This window comes from Neofelis nebulosa, chromosome 16 (genome assembly GCF_028018385.1).
Source record: "Neofelis nebulosa isolate mNeoNeb1 chromosome 16, mNeoNeb1.pri, whole genome shotgun sequence".
In the NCBI taxonomy this organism is placed as follows: Eukaryota; Metazoa; Chordata; class Mammalia; order Carnivora; family Felidae; genus Neofelis; species Neofelis nebulosa.
In genome coordinates this window covers 63212308-63224682 of record NC_080797.1, presented here as the reverse complement: position 1 = coordinate 63224682, position 12375 = coordinate 63212308, and the positions used below count along the sequence as shown (strand labels likewise).

Below are 12375 nucleotides of genomic sequence, written 5' to 3'. Positions count from 1 at the left end.
TCATAGAATTCGCGAACTCCTTGAAGACTGTCAGTGAACCTGTCTGATCCCAAGTGGTCTATGGACCTCAGATAATGACTCCCCCCTTGTCTTACGAGTTCATTTTAGGGCATGGCTTGACCTTGATCAACCGAGAGAGCTAGGATATTGCCCCATCCATAAAACTCCCTCTAATAAAAATCAGCATTTGCCTAAACTCCACGATGATGTAATACTGAAGAGTGGAAAGTCACTCTCTCACTGCGTGTTGCAGCTACACTCCTAAACTCTTCCAGAACCGACTACCGCCTGCAGCCTCCCGTTCATCCTCGGCCTTCAGGATGCTGAAGATCAGAGGCACACTAACTGCACTGATTTGTAAGGATCCCCAAGAAAGGAGCTCGTATTCCTCCTTGGTGTGATCATCAGAGTCAGGAGCCATCACTGAATCAGCACTGCCTCACTCTCTTAAAGATCCTTCTTGGGAGGAAATCTGGTAGTGCCGAAAAAGTGCGCTTTAAGGGGCTCAGTTTATATCCAGGCCCTGATCTCTCAGTGGACATCAGTAGGCGACACTGTTCCCTGGCTCCAGGTCACGGCTCTTGGCTTGCACGGTAACGCCCACATCTCAGGACGAAGTGAAATGAGGCGCCGTGCGTGGAGATACTCTGAAAACCAAAGCGCTGCACACATGGGGCACGTCGCTAACATCGGCATCAAATTTACGCTTAGTTCCCCCTTGTCTTGTCAGCGTCCTCTTCAAAAAAACATTTTCCTGCCAACTCTATTGTAAAGTTAATCAATCAACTGTATAGTTAGTAGCCTGTGTTGTAAGACGCCTCAGAAAACTGGGATTTCTTTCTGTGGCGAGTGGTAGTTTTGCCATAAGCACCTTCTGCAAAACATACACACGGTCTGGAGCCAGCTTTACGCAGTCTGTTTGCTCCCCCCTCTCCACCCCTTCCTTTCTGCCTTCCACTTCCCACGCCGGACTGCCAGGTTTTAAAGGGGCATATGGAAATTGTTTTGAACGGACTCTGTGGATTCTGCTCTTCTCTCTGCTTAGAACTCCGACACCACGTGTGACTCTGATGGGACCCTCCGCTTGGTCTCCCCACCTTCTGGAGAGGGTGACTGTGGGCCTGGCGCAGAGATGCCAAGGCCCACGGTGCCCATCCCAGCAGCCTTTGAACCAGACACTGGATGTAGAGCAGGGGATCGCATTCCACTGGCCATCGGAGAAAAAAGGCTCCGGCAACCTCCAAGTTTTTAAAAAAGTTTATTTATTTTTTTTGAGAGAAAGGGGGTAGGGGGGAAGGGGCAGAGAGACGGAGAGAGAGAATCCCAAGCAGGCTCAGCACTGTCAGCGCAGAGCCTGATGCGGGGCTTGAACCCACGAACTGGGAGATCATGACCTGAGCCAAAACCGAGAGTCACTTAACAGACGGACCCACCCAGGCACCCCAACTTCAGCACTTTAAAAGGACCTCCCTGGCTGGCACTGCTGCAGCTGGGGACAACCAAGTGACTTTGACTTCCAGTGCCTGCTCCCTCTCCAGTGACCATCTGGCCGAACGTCCACTCAGAGTTCACATTGACAACAGTCAGACTGGCTGTGCCACCTCCCTTCAGAGCTGCCCAAAGGCCAGGTAACAGGCAGAATAGGTCACAGCAAACCCTCTAAGCTTAGAAATCTAAGTGCTTATAATTAGCATGCCAGATTCAGAAGCAAGGCAGCAAAAACGAAATGGAAAAAAAGGAAGAGGAGACAATATTAGCTCAACTTGGCAAAAATCAAAAAGGATGACAGAGCGGGCTATTGAGTTACTTGAGAGTTCCCATTCCTCGGCCTGGCAGCTGGTTCTGGTTAGCGACTCTGAAGGCTGTGGTTGGAGCGATCATCCTAGGAATGCCGGCCAGAAACACTTCTCTAGTGATCCACGGAACAATGAAGCAAATATCAAAAGGGACAGGACTGGGAGCTGGTAAACTGTAAAAATGCACACTACAAAGCCGAGCTAATCTGAAACACCGCGGGGACTCGTCAGCACCCACAGATGCCACAGGGAAATGCAACCTGGTGATTTCCGAGAAGCCCCGACTCCGGAGGGTGACTCAGAATCTGCCTCTCATTCCGAGGACTGGGTACCGTACTTGACTGGGGGTCCAAGTTTTTATTTCTCAACAGCTGCTGCAAATCTATGGGATCAAGCCAAAGCTAACACAGATGTAAGATTCATCAGCAAGCTCGTCAGCAAGGTCAGCGCAGTCTTCTCAGGCAAGACTTACCCCTGCCCTTCCACCGAATGCTGACCACAGTCAACATCATCATCATAAACAGTCTTTGTTTTTAAGTTTATTTTATTTTCAGGGGGTGGGGGGGAAAGAGAGAGAGAGAGAGAGAGAGAGAGAGAGAGAGAGAGAGAGAGAGACCGTGCGCACGTGTGTGTGCGAGTAGGAGAGGGGCAGAGAATCTCAAGCAGGTTCTGTGCTGTCAGCCCATGGTCCAATGAGGGGCTCAATCCCTGCGAACTGTGAGATCACGATCTGAGCCAAAATCAAGAGTCAGACTCCCGGATTGAGACACCCTGAAAACATAACGCCAGAGGTTACTTAGCATAGGCTCTGGAGCCAGGCTGGCCCAGATCTAATTCTGCTTTGGTCACCTGCTAGTTGGTGTCCTCAGAAAGCTACCTAACTTCTCTCTTGGTTTTCTCATCTGTAAAATGGGATTAACAGTACATACACTTCATTGGATGTTGTAAAGATTTAGATATGTGCTTAGAATAGAGCCTGGCATAGACTAGGTACTACATTATTATAGTCAGCTACCTGCTACGATTAATATCTATTATTATTGTTGTTATCATTGCTACTGCTAGCTCAGAATCACTCTAAGTGCCCCAACAGGACCTTGTCCCAGAGTTAAGACCAAATCTTGCTTCTGAGGCATGATTCTAGTGTGATCTGTCCTGTGGCTGAAATTTTAGCCTGGTACAGCTAGCTGTTGGTTTGCCAAGTACAGTGCTTGGCACATGTTATGTGTTCAGTGAATGATGGGTGGACAAATGGAAGAATGAATGAATGGAAGGAAGGAAGGGAGAGAGGAAAAACTGTCGAGGGGACAGCCAGAATGGATGGCTAGCTAAGCAATCAAACTCAGCCATTCAAAGGGCTTCCTTATTGCCAAGACTCTTCCCTGTTCCTTGGGATAGCTGGGGGCCCAGAAGGCTCTTTGAATTGGAGCATCAATTGCTCAAAACAAGTACTGGTGGAATTCGAGCTCTTCTCCCTTTCTCGGACAGGACCTTTGATTCCCCCATCCACTTCACCTTCCCATCTCTCCTTTGTCTGAAGCCAACACAGGGAACCAACCAGCAGACAAGACCAAGGAAGAGGTGAAAGTGAGCAGGGCCAGGCTGATCATGAGAAACCAAAGCCCTCCTTATGGATTTGCACTTAACAAAGCCGGAATGACCATCAATTCTCCCTTCACTGTAGTTGCTTCAGAAAGAGGGCCTGTGCCCCAAGGGTGAGGTTTGGAAAAGAACACGTACACTCTGCTTCCTGCAGGCAAAGGAGCCACACATTACATACACCACACACCATCCATCCGAGTTCATCTCTGCCACTCCAGGCTACACTAAACGAAAAAGAAGGGGTGCCTGGGTGGCTCAGTTGGTTAAGCATCTGACTCTTGATTCTGGCTCAGGTCATGATCTCACAGTTTGTGGGGTGGAGCCCCATGTGGGGCTCTACGCTGACAGTGCAGAGCCTGCTTGGGATTCTCTCTGTCCCTCCCCTGCTCGTGCTCTCTCTCTCAAAATAAATAAATAAACTTAAAAAAAAATAACAAAAGAGACTGGGTAGAAGGGACATTAAAAATTTATTCTTCATTTCTTTAAATGTCAGGACAGTAGTTTTCCAGCGGATGGATAGCTGACCCAGCCAGGCTATACGATCTGATGTTAGGTGTCATTTTCTTACAACATTACTCAAAGTGCCGCAGGAAGATATGAAGGGGGCGAAATACCATGCCTGCCTTCAGGAATCTTACAGTTTACAAGAGAAAAATGGTTAAAATGACAAACGTTATGCTTTATCTATCTTACTGCAATTAATAAAAAAAAAAGTTGGAACCATGACTACTTATGTACAGGGATGGGACAGATCATGGCAACTGCCAGGATAAAGGATCAAAAAAGAAGAAAGGAGACTGGCTCCATCTAGTTTAGGGAATGTGCCGGGGCTGGTTCTGTATGTTGAACACACCCACCCCTTCATTCCAAATCGGGGTGGCCACAAGAACCAACAGCTGGTGGCTGAGTTTGACCTTATTGGTCAGTCAAATCTTCAGTCAATGCTTTTGGTGGAAGGCAGTGTATGGTATAGGTAAAATGGTTAAGAACATGGTTCTGGAGCCAGGCTGCCTGGGTTCAAGTCCCAACCCTGCTATGTATCAGCTGGGGGGGCCTGGGGCAAGTTAGTTCACTTCTCAAGAGCCTCAACTGTCTCATGAATAAAATAAGGATAATACCTGCCATCATACTGTTGCTGTGAGAACTCCCTGAATTACTATATTAATATATTAATCAATATATATTAATAAATTCTTGGGGCGCCTGGGTGGCTCAGTCAGTTGAGCAGCTCAGCTGACTTCAGCTCAGGTCGTGATCTCGCAGTCTGGGGGTTGGAGCCTGGCGTCAGGCTCTGTGCTGACAGCTCAGAGCCTAGATCCTGCTTCGCATTCTGTGTCTCCCTCTCTCTCTGCTCCTCCCCTGCTTGCATGCTCTCTCTCTCAAAAATAAACATTTAAAACAACTAAAAAACAATATGTACGGTTCTCAGAATGCTGCCTAGTAAGTGTTCAATAGATGTTAGAATACTGCCATTTCTCTGATGCTAAGTAGAAGAATGTGGTGACCCTCTAACTCCTGTTTAGCACCCACGTCAGCTGCACGTTCCCATTCTGGTGGAGGAAATGACTTCTTGGGCCTTGTATCATTTGGGATGCCCACAGATAGAGGAACGGGAGCCAGGAGACAACCCGACGAGCCAGTGTCTCCCTGCTGGTGTGCGGACATCTTGAGTTCTGAAGAGCCTCACTTTGCTTTGCGAGATATTCTTTTCCAATGGAAATCACTGTGAGCCTGGCAGGAGAGGTGTCGGGTCTGGTATCTGCTGCTTCCTTCTATCTCTTTAGCCGAGAGATGTCCATCTCCATCAGCAGCCAGCCCTGTGCCACACACCTCACCAGTCAAACAGCATGCTATGCTTCCGTCTTACCCTGTGACTGTAGAGTGCTGTCCGACACACTGCCGATTCCCGGGACAAAGGGCTGCACGCTCTCTTCTACCAGGCGGGGCACAAAACCACCACTACCCTTTAATCCTTTCTCCAAGGGGCTGGCTGCATTCTGGCAGTGTCACATCCTCACTGCATCAGGGCAGGAAGCAGTGCAGCGGGCAAGAGCACGGGCTCTGGGGGCAGACAGTGTGGGTCCGAACCCTGGCCCTGCCACCTCGGGCAAATGACTTTGCCTCTCCAAGCCTCAATCTCTTCAATCGCAAAATGGTTCCATGGTGCCTATCTCCTAGGGCTGGTGGGAGGATAGCACCCGTGCTCAGAACTGCCCCCGGCACACGGCAAGCGCTCACAGGAGAACACTTCTAACGTGTGCCCTTCCGGTTTTACAGCAGACAGCCCATCAGGGGGGCAATGGGCCCGGCACATGGTCAGACTGTAGGAGCGCGTCCCCAGCAGTAACTGACTGTGGTGATCAGGACATGATAGCGCCACTGGTCCCTACCAGGGCTGGGACCCAGGATGACCCACACAAATCAGTATGAGTAAGTACAGAATATTCCACAAGAGAACTCCTGTCAGAAGGTAGGTAAGCAGATCAAGCCCGACAAAGGAAGGGATGAGCAGAGGAGTCTCTACCTCCCCAACAACGACTCTAGGGGTGGGGGTGGGGGCAACAGCTCCCCTTCTTCATGGAAATGAAGACATTTTCCAAACTAGCATCCAGTCTGTGGAGTGAGAGAAATCAACTAAGAAATGCACACAACAGAGGGGCACCTGGGTGGCTTAGTCGGTTAAGCGTCCAACTCCTGACTTCAGTTCAGGTCATGATCTCCCTGTTTATGAGTTCGAGTCCCACAGCAGGGCTGTCAGTGCACAGCCTGCTTGGGATTCTCTTTCTCTCTCTCTCTCTCTGCCCCTCCCTTCTTCCCTCCCTCCCTCTCTCTCAAAATAAATAAACATTTTTAAAAAAAGAAAAGAAATGCACACAGCCACCAGAGACACGAGACACAAGACACAAGGCAGAGACACAAGAGGCCAGAGACACATGGTGGCCATGCTGGTGGGCATGAGAAACTAAAAAATAAAAACGTGGCATTCCCTGTGGCTTGGAGACCTGGGTCTAGCGGCAGTGGGCTGCAGTCTTGGGATTCTGGTGACAGAGTAGTGGGTTGCTGGCAAGGATGAAAAGTGAGCATAGGAAAGAAGCCACGTGCTCTGTGCAACCAGCAATGGAAGAAGCCGGCAGGGAACTAAAGCACATTCCAAAACCCCGGTGGCTGCCTCTTCCTCCTCCTTCCTTCTCTGGGGTCACTCACCAAGAGACTCTGCCACTAAACTTCCTTTCAGAAAGTTGCACCTTCGGGGGGCACCTGGGTGGCTGGTTAAGTGTCCGACTTCTGCTTAGGTCATGATCTCGCAGTTTGTGACTTCAAGCCCCACATCGGGCTCTGTGCTGACAGCTCAGAGCCCGGAGCCTGCTTCGGGTTCTGTGTCTCCCTCTCTCTGCCCCTCCCCCACTCATGCTCTGTCTCTCTGTCTCTCTGTCTCTCTGTCTCTCTCTCAAAAATAAATAAACATTAAAAGACAGAAAAAAGGAAAAAAGAAAAAGAAAGCTGCACCTTCGGATCAGCTTCAGTCAACGACAACAACAAATTATTAAGGTTCGCAACGATGCCCACAAACACAAAGGCAAAAATGTAAATATTTTCTTCTCAGCCTTTTGAAACTGCTGAAATGCAAAATATTTCTCTTTTCCCCAAAGTATCTCCCAATCACTCTAGCTCCCTGTGGCCTGAGAGAATCCCGTTCCTGAACACGTGGAACCTGGTACCATGTGTAACGCTAATTAAAGAGGTTCGTTGACTATGCTGTACAACTTCCTGCCCTAATGACTCAACAAGCCAGGAGATGAGCAGTTTGTTGGGAGTACAAAGCGACATATGGCTGCCAAGTTCTTTCTGGCCGACACCACAGACGGAGGGAAAGGCTGTTCTGTTTCCCCGTGCCTCAGCTCTCACAAGCTGACAGAGGGATTTCCTAAAGCCCCATCTGGTATAAAAACCTCTATTGGGCACAGTGGTTTGGAATTGTAAGAGGGTGGCTAGTAATAACAGACCAGGGCCAAATGCTGTAGAGAGAGAAGGATTAAAGTGGCTGGGAGTTTGCCCATGACACAGGACAAGGAGCCAGAGTCAGTCTGGAATCTGAGAGACCATGTTCCAGCTCCAAAGGCAATCACTCAGGGGGCCTGGGGGGTGAGGGTGGGGGAGCAGAGATAGGGTTTCTGTGGCGTGTGTCATTGTGGATCCATCCCTCTGCTGATATAATCAGGAAAGAGCTCGAGTTTGCCCACATTCACTCTGAGCAGTGTGTTTTTACTTGAACGCTGGGATCCCTGATCTGCCACCTCCTTTGAGAGATGTGTCGCCATCCAAGCTCAACCCAGAATGTTAAGTTCATACCACAGAAAAATCTATTCTGAGTGTCTGCATGCCAGATTGTTAGAGGACCCATAAAGTTGAAAGAAAACCAAAAGGAAAGAAAGGAACTCTGGAAGAAAGGGTACCGCTCCTTGTAGATGTGGGGTTCTGCTGCAGGAAGTCCCCTGTCAAGGTGGGAATCTCTCTCTTCCCTCCCTGCCCTTAGTTGGAAGGTGGCAGAGACCATCAATTCGTCCTAACCAATCCATCCAAAGGACTTTACAGAAAATACGCCAGCAAGGTTTTCATTTTGTTTAAAAAAAAATCCATGCTAAGAAGGCTTTTTCATCTGAAAACAGAACCCCTTCCCCCCACAACTGAGATGGGGTTAGCACAGGGTGGGTCCTGAGGACAGCCTCCTCCATTCTGGGGGTGCTGACAAGCTATGACCTTGGAGCTCCAGGCTCTGATTTTCTATTAACTCTCAAACTCAGCACTAGACAGAGCTCCTGGACCAGGTACCACGGTGGAAAACTCCAGTGAGAAAGGGGCAGGTTTCATGACCTGTGGCAACAAGGGAGTTTTGAGATGTGAAGGGAGATGCTATCTACCACCGTCATTTTCATGGGGCTCAAAACCAAAAGACCAGCTCACATGCCCTTCACCAGATGCATTCCTCCAGGGGAATAAATCTCGTGCTGCTTTCGCATCCTCAGGGCCTCGCATGCAGTGGGCACTCAATCAGTGATGATGACCATGACGATGTTCAGGCCAAGAAAGAGGGCACTTAACTGGCTCCTCGCGTTCGACTCTACAGACGCGGCACGAAAAACGAGCAAGCTGGCATTTTATTTTCACACATTCATCGTGGTCCCTAAACAGCTACTAAATAAGTTGCCTTCCAAAAAGAAATCAGGCAAACAGGCTCAAAGCTTCCCGCAGTTTCCAGGAGATGAGGACTGTGATGGTGTAACACCTCCTAACCCCTTGCTGAAACTTACAGGCCAGCAGGGTGAGCTGAGCGTTTCCACGTCCACTCTTGAAATGAAAACAGGGGCAGAAAGTGTGGTTTGTGAGAATTACAGAGATGTTTATCATTTTAGTGCCATCCAGACCTGTTCCACAGTGGAGCTATTAGCACTCAGCAGAGTGCTCCCTTCAAATTTCCTACCTGATTGTTATTACATTGGGTGTTTTTGCTGTGTTCTCCCCTCCCCTCCCCCCCCCCCCCCCCCCCCCGCCCTCCGCTGGCTGCACGAAAGCTCTGTTTCTTGGCAGACCCTTCCAAGTGCCCGGTTAAACCCCTTGTTACCATTTTCCTGCCTCAGGAAGGCCCACTGAGCCCCGGCCAAATGACAAGGGGAGGAAAGGAAACATTTACAATGATGTGAGAAATTCCCAGTCTGGAAAAAAAGATCAAAGAGGACGGTCATAAGGCACCATTCTGCACAGAACCTGGCACATGAAGGTCCTCCGTAAATTGGACCGGATTGGTCCATGACGAGAACGACATTACCTCACTGGGAACCCGGCATGCTCCTCCGCGGCTCTGAAACCAGCCTCGGCCACACTGCTATGGACCAGCTGTGTCCCGAGTGAGGGGAGTCGTGTCCTATACTAAGAAGCTGTGATCACCATGCTCCTAAAGGCCTTTATATAGAAATGGACTGTGGCTTGCACTGGTCCCCTCTGCCAACTCTTGAAATGAAAGGGTCCATGGTGAAATAAATAACAGCAGGGAGAGAGAAAGAGGGAGGTAAATTGTTTGGAAAGTAGAAGACAGGGTGGAAAAGATGAAATTCAAGACAGATGTAGGAGAGCCGCAAACAAATGTCCTTGAATTTATGCATCCAAGTGATTCATGTAGAATAAGGAGAAAAGGAGCTACGTACCCTATATAGAAATAAATATGGGAGTAAACACAGAACGAAGTATTATATTCCCGGACTCTTACAAAGAAACGTCGATTCACATCTCTCTGCTAAATAAAGCTGTTATCGGGGTGCCTGGGTGGCGCAGTCGGTTAAGCGTCCGACTTCAGCCAGGTCACGATCTCGCGGTCCGTGAGTTCGAGCCCCGCGTCGGGCTCTGGGCTGATGGCTCGGAGCCTGGAGCCTGTTTCCGATTCTGTGTCTCCTTCTCTCTCTGCCCCTCCCCTGTTCATGCTCTGTCTCTCTCTGTCCCAAAAATAAATAAAAAACGTTAAAAAAAAAATTAAAAAAAAAAATAAATAAAGCTGTTATCAGACAGGATGAGGGAAGGGTCTAAGATGAAACTATTAATTAAGCAGAGGTTCTCTGCTGTCTTGTCACACGCAATAGGACGTCAACCACCAACGGTTCATGTCCAATTACTGAGCGCTGATTTCTGATCTCCAAAAGGTAACTTCTGCCACTTGCTTCACACCAGCAGAACTAAAAAAAAAAAAAAAAAAAAAAAAAAAGGGTAGTAGTATTTGCCAGGTTAATGCCTGGCTGCGAAGAAAAAAAATCAAGCAGGAAATTTAGATGGGCGTTTCCACAGACACACAAAAGTCCAAGATATTGGCCGGAAAGGCATTTTTACAATGAAGTATTAGTGTGTGTTGTTTTACTTCTAAACAGCTAACTCAAAGGGGCCACCACACAATTGGTTCCAAATGCTTCATACTGAGAAGAAACACAGGCGGCCTGCCTCGCTGGTTAACTACTCTCAGTTTGAGACTTCAGATGGTAACAAAAAAGGAGAAAACGGCATGAATGTCCCCAGTTGCTATAAGTGCTAGAGAAATGGGATGACGCAGTGTCCAAGTATAGGACACGGAGGGTGGGGGAGATGACAGTGTTTCCTAGATAGATCAGGTGCTTAGCGCAACTTCAGACCTATACCATGCATATGGCTAGCCAGTTACTCATCAAGAGACATTTACTGAGCATTAAAACCTAGCAAGTATTTGTGCCAGATGGTGTGGGGGTATAGAGATTAAGGACAAAGGTCCTTGCCTTCGAGGGAGGAAAGCAGCCTGTTAAGTATCTGAACCTGCTTGCTATTTGGACACTCCACTGGGATGCTGGTCCTTGCCCCACATCCCCAACCCCCACAGTGGGACATGTTTGTTTCATGGGCACCAAACTCGGGCCACAGGTGACTACAGCAGTTATGAGCATCTGATCTGAGGCCAATCATACACTCTCCTGGGAATTTAGAAATTGGCTACAAAGACAGATTCAGTAAGGTCAGAGCTTCCCAACCAATGTGCAACAAACAGGTCAGAGGCAGGCGCCTTATTGATCTTCTCAGCCCTTGGGACACCTGGAGTCCCCACACCCTCCATTAGTCCTTGGCCTCTGGGGGCAAGCTGCCTGTGCCTTCATCCCAGGGGACAAACAATGAGCGTTTTCTAAGTGTGGCAGGGATGCGGAAAAGGTGGAGAAGCACCAAGGAGACGGCGGTGGAGGCGAAGCGGAGGCAGGAGTAGGCTTGCGGGACCAGCGACAAGCAGAGAGAAACAAAGCTGACGAAGACGGGGCGGTCAGGAAGACAGATGGCAGAGAACAGAGACACAAATGAGAAACTGCAGCCCCCGAGGAGGAGGGCGAGAGGGCTGGATTCTGAATCCCGCTCTGGTCCTCTGTGTCCCAGCTGAACTCGATTTCCTGAATCTGGATGCCCGTGTGATTAACAACTGTATTCTGAGAGCCTAACCCAATCTGCTCATGCCAGCTTGAGTGCATTTCTGGTCCTCGTAAACAACCTCTAACTGGGCCAGATGTGTGGATATGTGTGCATAGAAGGCCCGCGTGCACCATGAAATCCTCACTGCTTCGAAAGCAAAACTGCATTATGCCCTGAAGCCTTCCAAATCCCTTTCTCATATATCCTTCTTCTGTCCCCATGGGAACCTGGGACCCTGAGGAGGAAACTCAGGGCGACGGATGCAGAGACTGGAGCAAGAGGACTCCCCTCAGGTGACAGAGCAAATTGGCCAGGCTGTCCAAGTCGCTTCACTTGTGTGAGAAAGTTGTCTCCGCTGTAAAGGTGTCTCTTTGCTCTCTGCCAGCCAGCAGCCCTGACAATAAGCCCTCACTTCTCCAACGTGAGCCTAAAATACTCTATGTGGACGTGAGAAAAAGCAGCCTGCCTCTCCAACTTGTGGGTCAAACTTGCCCCCTCGCCACCCCGCATTGAGTTCCCTGGTAAAGGGGTGGCTCTCCCTCCAGAAAGGTTTTACATTCTCTTTGGCTCCAGAAGACGCTGCCCTGAGCTGAGTCGAGGAGAAGAAAGTCTGAGGTTTCTACAGACAAGACGAATGGCCACTTTTATGAAACCCAATGTCCTTTACAGCACATTCCCAAGGTCTAACAGCATTCATGGCATTCAGAAGCAGACATGGCCAGTCGCCACCAACTTTTTGTTTCCAAGACCACTCGGTGGGGTGCTGCCCTCGGAGGACGCTCCCAGCCTAGGTGCACCAGCATCTTTCCTTCAGGCTGATCCTAGAAGCCACTGGTGCCACAGAACCCAAAGGGGCAGAAAGTGTAAAGTTTCTGAGGTTGCAACCAGACTGGCTTTCTCCTCCAGAACAGAAATGTCCCAGTGAATCAGACCTTGAATATGCCACTAATCACTTGCTTAGGAAACTTAAGCTGCTGAGGTCTTCTGAATAGAAACCACACACAAAGTGATTCTC

At 49.1% G+C, this 12375-nt stretch overlaps 1 protein-coding gene across 1 annotated transcript in view; it reads right to left on the bottom strand.

Annotated features, from left to right (window-relative positions):
* The window catches only part of NXN (nucleoredoxin), a 161109-nt gene that overhangs the window by 37635 nt on the left and 111099 nt on the right, over positions 1-12375 (bottom strand). The gene's annotated exons all lie outside the window — the stretch shown is intronic.